Source organism: Schistocerca piceifrons, chromosome 1, assembly GCF_021461385.2.
Source record: "Schistocerca piceifrons isolate TAMUIC-IGC-003096 chromosome 1, iqSchPice1.1, whole genome shotgun sequence".
In the NCBI taxonomy this organism is placed as follows: Eukaryota; Metazoa; Arthropoda; class Insecta; order Orthoptera; family Acrididae; genus Schistocerca; species Schistocerca piceifrons.
The window spans coordinates 1,082,603,099-1,082,614,852 of record NC_060138.1 but is presented as its reverse complement, the minus strand read 5'-3'; positions in this window follow the sequence as shown (position 1 = coordinate 1,082,614,852).

Sequence of the window (11,754 nt, the reverse complement as noted above, 5' to 3'; positions counted from 1 at the left end):
AATAATACCATACGACATAAGCGTATGAAAATATGCGAAGTAGACTACTTTTCGTGTTGAACTGTCACTTATTTCAGATACTGTTCTAATGGTAAATAAAGCAGCATTTCTTTTCTGAGCAAGATCCTGAACATGGGCTTTCCACAACACCTTACTATCTATCCGAACGCCTAGGAACTTGAACTGTTCCGTCTCGCTTATAATATGCCCATTCTGTCTTATCAAAATATCGGTTCTTTTTTAACTGTGAGTTAGAAACTGTAAAAACTGAGTCTTATTGTGATTTAGCATCAAATTATTTTCCACAAGCCACGAACTTATTTCATGAACTACATTATTTGATAATGTTTCAATATTACACACAAGATCCTTCACTACAAAGCTGGTGTCATCAGCAAACAGAAATATTTTTGAACCACCTGTAATACTAGAAGGCATATCATTTATATAAATAAGAAACAGCAGTGGCCCCAGCACCGATCCTTGGGGAACGCCTCACTTAACAGTGCCCCATTGGGACTGAACATCACTACCACTCTCAATATTGCGGAGAATTACCTTCTGCTTTCTGTTCTTAAAGTAAGAGGCGAACCAATTGTAAGCTACTCCCCTTACTCCATAATGGTCCAACTTCTGCAGTAATATTTTGTGGTCAACACAGTCAAACGCCTTCGTTAAATCAAAGAAAATACCTAGCGTTGGCAAGCTTTTATTTAATCCGTCCAAAACCTCACAGAGAAAAGAGAATAATGCATTTTCAGTTGTTAAACCATTTCTAAAACCAAACTGAACATTTGACAGCAAATTATGTGAATTTAAATGCTCCAGTAACCTTGTATATACAAACTTCTCGGTAACTTTAGCAAACACGGATCACATAAAAATAGGTCTATAATTGTCAACAATATCCCTGTCTTCCTTTTTATAAAGTGGCTTCACTACAGAGTACTTTAATCGGTCAGGAAACCGACAACTCCTAAAGGAAAAGTTTCAGATATGGCTAAGTACTGGGCTAACATACATAGAACAATACTTCAGTAATTTGCTAGATACCCCGTCATATCCATGAGAGTTCTTGGTCTTTAGTGATTTAATTATTAACTCAATCTCCCTCTTGTCAGTATCATAGAGGAGCAATTCAGGTAACAGTCTCGGAACACTTTTTTCTACAAGCGCTATATGATTCGCTGTTGGGACTAGGTTTATGTTTAGTTCACGTGCTATATTCAGAAAGTGATTATTAAATACTGTACATATATGCGACTTATCAGTAACACGGACATTTCCACTACGCACTGATACTATATCCTCGACCTGTCTCTGCAGACCAGCCACTTTCTTTACGACTGACCATATTGTTTTAATTTTATCCTGAGACTTAGCTATTGTATCTGCATACCACATACTTTCTGCCTTGCTAATAACTTTTTTAAGCACCTTACAATACTGTTTGTAATGGGCTGTTGCATTTAGATTTTGACTGTTTCTAACTTTTTGATATAACTGCCACTTTGTTCTACAGGATATTCTTATCCCTCTAGTCAGCCACCCAGGTTGCCTGTGTGTGCTAGTACCCTGTTTTTAACGTTCTAGCGGAAAGCAACTTTCAAAGAGCACGAGGAAAGTCTCGAGTAAAGCATTAAATTTATCGTCTACTCTACAGCACTATACAGGGTGAGTCACCTAACACTACCGCTAGATATATTTCGTAAACCACATCTGATACTGACGAATCGATTCCACAGACCGAACGTGGGGAGAGGGGCTAGTGTAATTGGTTAATACAAACGATAAAAAGATGCACGGAAATATGTTTTTTAACACAAACCTACGTTTTTTAAATGGAACCCCGTTAGTTTTATTAGCATATCTGAACATATAAACAAATACGTACTCAGTGCCTTTTGTTGGATTGTAAAATGTTAATTACATCCGGAGATATTGTAACCTAAAGTTGACGCTTGAGTACCACTCCTCCGCTGTTCGATCGTGTGTATCGGAGAGCACCGAATTACGTAGGGATCCAAAGGGAACGGTGATGGACCTTAGGTACAGAAGAGACTGGAACAGCACATTACGTCCACATTCTAACATCTTTTTATTGGTCTTTTTCACTGACGCACATGTACATTACCATGAGGGGTGAGGTACACGTACACACGTGGTTTCCGTTTTCAATTACGGAGTTGAATCGAGTGTGTCCCGACACGTCAGGCCAATTGATTTTCAATGTGATGGCCATCATTTGCTGCACACAATTCCAATCTCTGGCGTAATGAATGTCTTACACGCCGCAGTACATCTGGTGTAATGTCCCCGCAGGCTGCCACAATACGTTGTTTCATATCTTCTGGGGTTGTAGGCACATCACGGTAAACATTCTCCTTTAACGTACCCCACAGAAAGAAGTCCAGAGGTGTAAGATCAGGAGAACGGGCTGGCCAATTTATGCGTCCTCCACGTCCTATGAATCGCCCGTCGAACATCCTGTCAAGGGTCAGCCTAGTGTTAATTGCGGAATGTGCAGGTCCACCATCATGCTGATACCACATACGTCGACGCGTTTCTAGTGGGACATTTTCGAGCAACGTTGGCAGATCATTCTGTAGAAAAGCGATCTATGTTGCAGCTGTTTGGGCCCCTGCAGTGAAGTGAGGACCAATGAGGTGGTCGCCAATGATTCCGCGCCATACATTTACAGTCCACGGTCGCTGTCGCTCTACCGGTAGATTCACTGCCCCGTGGTTTGTGAAACCCGCTTCATCGGTAAACAGATAGAACTGCAACGCATTCTCTGTTAATGCCCATTGACAGAATTGCACTCGATGATTAAAGTCATCACCATGTAATTGGTGATGTAGCGACACATGAAACGGGTGAAAGCGGTGACGATGCAGTATGCGCATGACACTACTTTGACTCAGTCCACCGGCTCTCGCAATGTCCCGTGTACTCATGTGTGGGTTCATGACAACAGCAGCTAACACACCAACTACACCCGCTTCTCCTGTGACGGGCCTATTACGGACCCGTTTGCGTGCTACGACCATACCTGTTGCATACTGTTGGCGGTAGATGTTTTGCAATGTGCGGCACGTTGGATGCTCTCTGTCCGGGTACCGTTCTGCATACACCCTGCGGACTTCAGCTGCATTTCGTCGACACTCCGCCTTTTCAGAGTTCGAATACACCATGGTCACAGTTCCTACAACACTACACTATCACAGACGTCTGGTAACACGGTGTACTACAGTTGGTCTGCGTGCGGAGACGAATGCAGAATAACAATAGCAGCAAGCGCTACATGCGGTCACTGCGACAGCTAGACCAAACCACAACAGTGCACTACAGCCAAACTCGTAAACACGGTAATCATCGTAAACATGTCCCTGCAGATGCTGCTCGCCGACCGTGGCCCGTGATTGTTACAACACGCAACTGAACGTCGGAGGTTTCATGCGTCAAGTTTCGGTTACAATATCTCCGGATGTAATTAACATTTTACAACGCAACAAACGGCACTGATTACGTATTTGTTTATATGTTCAGATGTGCTAACAAAACCAACGTGGTTCCATTTAAAAAAACGTAGGTTTGTGTTAAAAAACATACTTCCGTGATTTTTGTATGATTTGTATTAAACAATTACACTAGCCCCTCTCCTCACGTTCGGTCTGTGGAATCGGTTCGTCAGTATTTGATGTGGTTTACGAAATATATCCAGCGGTAACGTTAGGTGACTCACCCTGTAGACATCTTGCCATTCTTGTTCCTTGATAAGGTCCCTGAAAAGCGCGTAGTAAATATTCAGGCCTGCAAGTGCGATACAGTCGAGTTATTGCCAAACTGTGTAAGTGTCTTGTGGATTGCCAGTTTGGCACAGAGGAGCCATCCTCCCAAAATCGAGGATCATAGGGAGTTGCGTGGTTCGCAGTTGCCCCACGTTACGGCGACTCGCCGACGGTGGAACGGGTCCTGGAAATGGATTACTACGCGAAACTTATTGAGGGTGTAGACGTATCATGCAGATATAGGCACTGCTATCAGAGATGGCCAGAGGCCGTCACTTGGCCAGCGTATCGCCTGTGTTGTCCGTAATTATGAGGTGGCTAGTTCCTCTCTGTGGTCAAACAGCCTGGATTTTCTATGTGTTTTCGAGAATATATCTGTTTATCTTTTCACTGTCTGACAGTTACTGGTCTGCAGTCTCCTCCTTTTCTCTTCATTAATCAATTAATTTCAATCGTCAAACAAAATCCGAAATCGAAATCGCTGCAGTACGAGAAGAAATACCGGATGCTATCACTGTCCAGAGAGCAAGAGAATATCGGGTGAGGTTCTTCACGTCTGATGGCAGGGAAGACGGTCACGGGCAGAACTCCTTCACTTATTTCGTTTCAATCCTAGCTACAAACTGTGTGACGTTTACGTCCCGTCATCACGAAACAGAACTCGTTGCTAGCGAGCAGGTAGATCAGCCCACATGAAGTAGCGTCTACATCTACACGGATACCCTGCAAATTACACTGATAGAGGGTTCATCGAACGACCTTCAGACTAACTCTCCATTATTCTACTCTCGAACAGCGAGGGGAAAAAATGAACACCTATTTCCGTGCTAACTCTGATGATGATCGTTCCTCCTACGTAGGTCGACGTCAACAAACTGTTTTCGCCTTCGCAGGAGATATTTGGTGATGGAAATTTCGCATGAAGATCCTGCCGCAACGAAAAACGGCTTTATTTTAATGATTTCCATCCCAAATCCTACATCATGTCCGTTACACTTTCTCCCCTATTTCTCGATCATGCAAAATGTGCTACCTATCTTTGAACTTTTTCGATGTACTCCGCCAGTCTTATCTGGTAACGATCCCATAGGGCGAAGCAGTATGCCAAAAGACAACGGACAAACGTAGTTTGGCAATCTCTTTAATACACCTATTGCACCTTTAAGTGTTCTGTCAGTGAAACGCAGTCTTTTGTTCGACCTCCCTACATTTTTTACGTGTTCTTTCAAATTTAATTTATCCTTAATTATAATTCCTAGGTATTTAGTTAAATTTACTGCGTTTAGTTTTGGTTGATTTTTCATGTAAAGGAAGTTTAGCGATTTACTTGCAGCATTCGTGTGGATGATCTCACATTTTTCGTTATTTAGGTTCAGTTAACAATTTTCGCAGCATAGAGACGTCTTACGACAGCATCATCTGCAGAAACGTATGGCGGCTGCTCAACTTGTCTCCTAAATCGGTTTTATAAATGGTTCAAATGGCTCTGGGCACCACGGGACTTAACATCTGAGGTTATCACTCCCATAGAACTTAGAACTACTTAAACCTAACCTAAGGACATCACACACATACATGCCCGAGGCAGGATTCGAACCTGCTACTGTAGCGGTTGCGCGGTTCCAGACTAAAGCGCCTAGATCGGTTTTAAAGAGAAAGAGCAGCGGAGGACCTATATAATATTACCTTGGGCAACGTCAGAAATCACTTCTGTCTTACTCAATGTCTTTCTGTCAGTTACTACAAACTGGGAACCTTCTGACAGGAAATCTCGAATCCAATCCCATAACTGAGGCGATATTCCAATCAAGCCAATTGATTACAACCGCTTGTGAAGTATGGTGTCAAAAGCCCGCTGGAAATCAAGAAATACGGAATGCCTTAACAATTGCACTCAACACTTCGTGTGAGTAAAGAACTAGTGCTGTTTCACAAAAACGACCGTGTTCTTCGAAGTAATTCATAATGTTCGAACACAATACATATTCCAAGAACCTGCTGATAATCGACGTTAAAGACGCTGGCCTGTAATTTAGAGGATTACTCCTATTGCCTTTCTTGAATATTGGTGTGACACGTGCAACTTTCCATTCTTTGTGTAAGGATCTTACGTCGAGCGAACAGTTGTATATGACTGTTAAGTATGGAGCTATCGCATCAGCATACTCCGAAAGGAACCTAATTGATACAAAATCTGGACAGGAAGATTTGCTTTTGTTAAGTGTTTTAATTTCTGCACTACTCCGAAGATATCTACTTCTAAGTTGGTATCTGTTCTTGATTCAAATTCTCCAATATTTGCTTCGTCGTCTTTGGTAGGAGAATTTCGGGAGGATGTATTTAGTGCCTCCACTTTAGCAGCATTGTCATCGATAGTATTTCCACCACTATCGTCCACAGGAGGCACTGATGCTTCCTTGTCGGTAGCAAACTTTAATTACGACCAGAAGCTCTTTGGATTTCCTGATAGGCTTCGAGACAAAGTTTCCTTGTGGAAACTATTACGAGCATCTCGCACTGAAGTCTGCACTAATTCTCTACCTTCTCTAGAAGATCGCCATCTAGGGGATTTTGCGTTCACTGAAATTTAGATCGAGTTTTTCGTTGTTTCTGCAACAGTGTTCTGACCTTTTCTGTATGCTATGGGGGTATGCTCGGTCTTTTAATGCATTTGGTATAAATCTCTCAACTTCTCTCGATACTATTTCTTTGAATTCAGGCCGCATCAGGTCCATACTTTCAACGCTAATTTGCAAGTAGTGGAGATTGTCTCTCAGAAGGGCGTCAAGCGAACTTTTATCTTCATCTAGGGGAGCGTAGAGTCACGCCTACCCTAAGTTGAGCTGACCACGGTGTAAATGGCAAGACGATGCAAAAGCACCTCTTGACAGTTACTAGATCTGCTGTGAAGTTCTCACAACTGTTATTCTTCTGAATCGATAACCAGATAGCGTATGTGCACGGGTATACTCCTAAAGCGTTCATACTGGAATAATACGCGTAGAAAGCAACTAACGCTTTTCCTACCTTGCGATTCGAAATTAAACATTAATTTACTTATGCAAATGTGTAGTACAAAGACTGATTCATGCGATGTTATTCGAATTCAAAAGGGCGAAAAACTTTCCAGAAAAACCCTCTGAATGGAAAATAATGGCAACAGCATTTCAAATCAAACTGTGTTCTCAATACTGCTTGCTCTGCTGCTGAAGAAATAATTTGCTTTTGAAGTGTCTAAAATACTGAACTTGCGAAAAAGAGGCGCTTTATTCTGCATTAAGAACTAGAAACTCAGATCCAAAAATTGTGGCTCAGGAAATGTCACTCCAATTATTTCTTCCAGCAGAATCAAGACTCATTTGAAATTCCCGGTGTGACTTCTTCGAATCTAGGAATAATCCACTAAATAATACGCCATATCATTAACGTCGATATCCAGCAGGATTTTGTAACATATATTGTGTTCGACACATTATGAATTACCCCGAAGAAAACGGTCTATTGACACGCAGTCAACATGGATTTAGAAAGCATCGTTCTTGTGAAACACAACTAGCTTCTTTACTCGCATGAAGTGTTCAGTGCTATTGACAAGGGATTTCAGATTGATTCCGTATTACTGGATTTCCGGAAGGCTTTTGACAGTGTACCACACAAACGAATTGTAGTGAAATTGCGTGCTTGTGGAATGTGGTCTCAGTTATGTGACTGGATTCGTGACTTTCTATCAGAGAGGTCACAGTTCGTAGTAACTGACGGGAAGTCATAGAGTAAAACAGAAGTGATTTCTGCCTTTCCCCTAGGTAGTGTTATAGGCCCTTGCAGTTCGTTATCTATATTAACGATTTGGGAGACAATTTGAGTAGCTGTCTTCGGTTGTTTGCAGATGACGCTGTCGTTTATCGACTAATAAAGTCATCAGAAGATCAAATTAAGCAAACTGCAAAACGATTTAGAAGAAATATCGGAATGTGCGAAAAGTGGCAGTTGACCCTAAATAACGAAGCGTGTGATGTCATCCACGTGAGTGCTAAAAGGAACTCGTTAAACATCGGTTACACGATAAATCAGTCCAATCTAAAAGTCGTAAATTCAACTAAATACCTAGGTATTACAATTACGAACAACTTAAATTCAGTGGAACACATAGAAAAATGTTGTGGGGATGGCTAACCAAAGACTGCGTTTTATTGGCGGACACTTAAAAAATGTAACAGACCTACTGAGGAGACTGCCTACACTACGCTTGTTCGTCCTCGTTTAGACTATTGCTGCGCGATGTGGGATCCTTAGCAGGTAGGATTGACGGAGTACATCGAAAAAGTTCAAAGAATAGCAGCACGTTTGTATTACCGCCAAATAGGGGAAAGAGTGTCATTTAAATGATACAGGATTTGGAGTGGACATCATTAAAGCAAAGACGTTTTTCGACGCTGTGGAATCTCCTCACAAAATTCGAATCACCTACTTTCTTCTCCGAATGCGAAAATATTTTGTTGACACAGACCTACATAGGGAGAAACGATCACCATGATACAATAAAGGAAATAACGACTCGTACGGAAAGATATAGGTGTTCGTTCTTTCCGCACGCTATACGAGATTGGAATAAAACACACTTGTGAAGGTGGTTCGATGAACCCTCTGCCAGGCACTTACATGTGATTTACAGAGTATCCATCTAGTTGTAGATGTAGAATACTCCTTAGAGATCTACGAGTATTATCGTACGCTGTCACTATCACTTCCCAAAATTTAAGCAGATTACTGAAGTGTCGTGTAGACAGCGAAGTGTTCACGACTCAGTTCCGCATTGGCTGCGATATTAGTTTGTTGAATGCCATGCAGAGAATCTGATGGAACAAATTCCGTGAAAGAAAACTTGGATGGAGGAATACGGTGGTTACATAAAACATTCGCAGAATTTATGTTCGCATCACATATCAGTTGTTTGCTCTGACTATTTTATTAACTTTTTACACTTACTGAAAATTAAAGGGTAGGGGAGAATATACTCTCAAAGCAGATTTCTAACTAATATATACTTTTCCATTACATCATCAGCTCGAGTTTTATAAAATATTCTTCAGTTTTGTGACAAACTGACCTCGAAAACAAATGTCCCTTTCACATACTAATTTTTTAAGTGATTGCCTGTATTATTAGACTTGCATGTCACTCATTAAATTTTTTTTTTAAATGTCTGCCTGCGATTTGCTAATGTATTTATCATCTATTGCTTTCAGTCGGTGGAAAACGCGCAGAAATATCGAAAAGATATAACACTGTATATGATGAAACACATGGAGTTTATTACGTAATTCTAAAGTTACTTTGTGTATTGGTTTTATTTTAGATATTCCCAGTTGAAACATTTCATAATTTGATTTTAGTTGAGTCATAACATTGCAGATTTCCGCATGAGTTAAATGAACTGCTATTGCGCATGATTTCACGTTGTCCCCGCTGAATCGGAATTAACGTTTCCGTTTCTTTGTGCGAAATAATAATGCTCTGGATTTGACAACAGACCTTTCATCCATGTTATGACACGTAATTAGCAATGTCGAACAGCTTAAAATGTATTCTCCTATTTCGTTTACAATCATTTCACAGTCCCCTCTACACCCCCTCACCCGAACGTTTAAGTCCTACATGAAATGAAATTGCATTTGAAATGTCTTTGTGGTAATTAATTTTCAGTTTTGATAGAGGAATGAGGCCATGGCTTTTGTGTGATACTGTTTGATGCTTATAGACAGACAAGCTGATGGTTATAAACGCACCACTGAAGTTCAGTGTTACAGAGGTCAGTACCAAAACGTTAAATTCGAAAGTAAATCATTGCGATTAGAGATGTTCTTATCATTACCGATGCCTCGCTGTGGTACGTGGCATAAGAAAAGGTATAGACTAACTTCAGTTTCCTCTTGTGTGAGCTGTTGAATTCTAAGATTCTTGCTATTAATCACGTAAGAATGAAATAGTGGTCTATCAGTACATCAGACAACCCACGATATGAGACGAAATGGTCTTCCCAAATATGAATATACACTCCTGGAAATTGAAATAAGAACACCGTGAATTCATTGTCCCAGGAAGGGGAAACTTTATTGACACATTCCTGGGGTCAGATACATCACATGATCACACTGACAGAACCACAGGCACATAGACACAGGCAACAGAGCATGCACAATGTCGGCACTAGTACAGTGTATATCCACCTTTCGCAGCAATGCAGGCTGCTATTCTCCCATGGAGACGATCGTAGAGATGCTAGATGTAGTCCTGTGGAACGGCTTGCCATGCCATTTCCACCTGGCGCCTCAGTTGGACCAGCGTTCGTGCTGGACGTGCAGACCGCGTGAGACGACGCTTCATCCAGTCCCAAACATGCTCAATGGGGGACAGATCCGGAGATCTTGCTGGCCAGGGTAGTTGACTTACACCTTCTAGAGCACATTGGGTGGCACGGGATACATGCGGACGTGCATTGTCCTGTTGGAACAGCAAGTTCCCTTGCCGGTCTAGGAATGGTAGAACGATGGGTTCGATGACGATTTGGATGTACCGTGCACTATTCAGTGTCCCCTCGACGACCACCAGTGGTGTACGGCCAGTGTAGGAGATCGCTCCCCACACCATGATGCCGGGTGTTGGCCCTGTGTGCCTCGGTCGTATGCAGTCCTGATTGTGGCGCTCACCTGCACGGCGCCAAACACGCATACGACCATCATTGGCACCAAGGCAGAAGCGACTCTCATCGCTGAAGACGACACGTCTCCATTCGTCCCTCCATTCACGCCTATCGCGACACCACTGGAGGCGGGCTGCACGATGTTGGGGCGTGAGCGGAAGACGGCCTAACGGTGTGCGGGACCGTAGCCCAGCTTCATGGAGACGGTTGCGAATGGTCCTCGCCGATACCCCAGGAGCAACAGTGTCCCTAATTTGCTGAGAAGTGGCGGTGCGGTCCCCTACGGCACTGCGTAGGATCCTACGGTCTTGGCGTGCATCCGTGCGTCGCTGCGGTCCGGTCCCAGGTCGACGGGCACGTGCACCTTCCGCCGACCACTGGCGACAACATCGATGTACTGTGGAGACCTCATGCCCCACGTGTTGAGCAATTCGGCGGTACGTCCACCCGGCCTCCCGCATGCCCACTATACGTCCTCGCTCAAAGTCCGTCAACTGCACATACGGTTCACGTCCACGCTGTCGCGGCATGCTACCAGTGTTAAAGACTGCGATGGAGCTCCGTATGCCACGGCAAACTGGCTGACACTGACGGGGGCGGTGCACAAATGCTGCGCAGCTAGCGCCATTCGACGGCCAACACCGCGGTTCCTGGTGTGTCCGCTGTGCCGTGCGTGTGATCATTGCTTGTACAGCCCTCTCGCAGTGTCCAGAGCATGCTCTGTTGCCTGTGTCTATGTGCCTGTGGTTCTGTCAGTGTGATCATGTGGGGCTGACACACCGGTGTCAATGTGTTCTTTTTTCCATTTCCAGGAGTGTAATAAATAATACCATAGATCTGTTCCCAGTTGGAATCGTTAGTGGTAGTCGAGAACTAAAGTAAGCAGTTGTGAGAGTTGCATCTTACAGTCAGTTATTGGTTTTTGAAAATTTGTACATTGGCTGATAAAAAGTGCAACACCAGAAAGGAAGGAAGAAACGTAATGGAAGTTCACGGGGTCAGAAAGTACGTGTTGTTATTTCAGTAATTACAAAATCGAGTCAAATTTACAAAGCATTTGGCAGTAAGTACGTGTTGTTATTTCAATAATTACAAAATCGAGTCAAATTTACAAAGCATTTGGCGGTAACTATGACGTTGCACACCCTCTAGCCTATATCCATGCACTGATACGGCTGGGAGGGGAGTCAAAAAGCCGTTGTAATCCATACTGAGGCAAAATGGCCCACAACTGCTGTAAATGTTCTTCGGTGTTCTGGATCC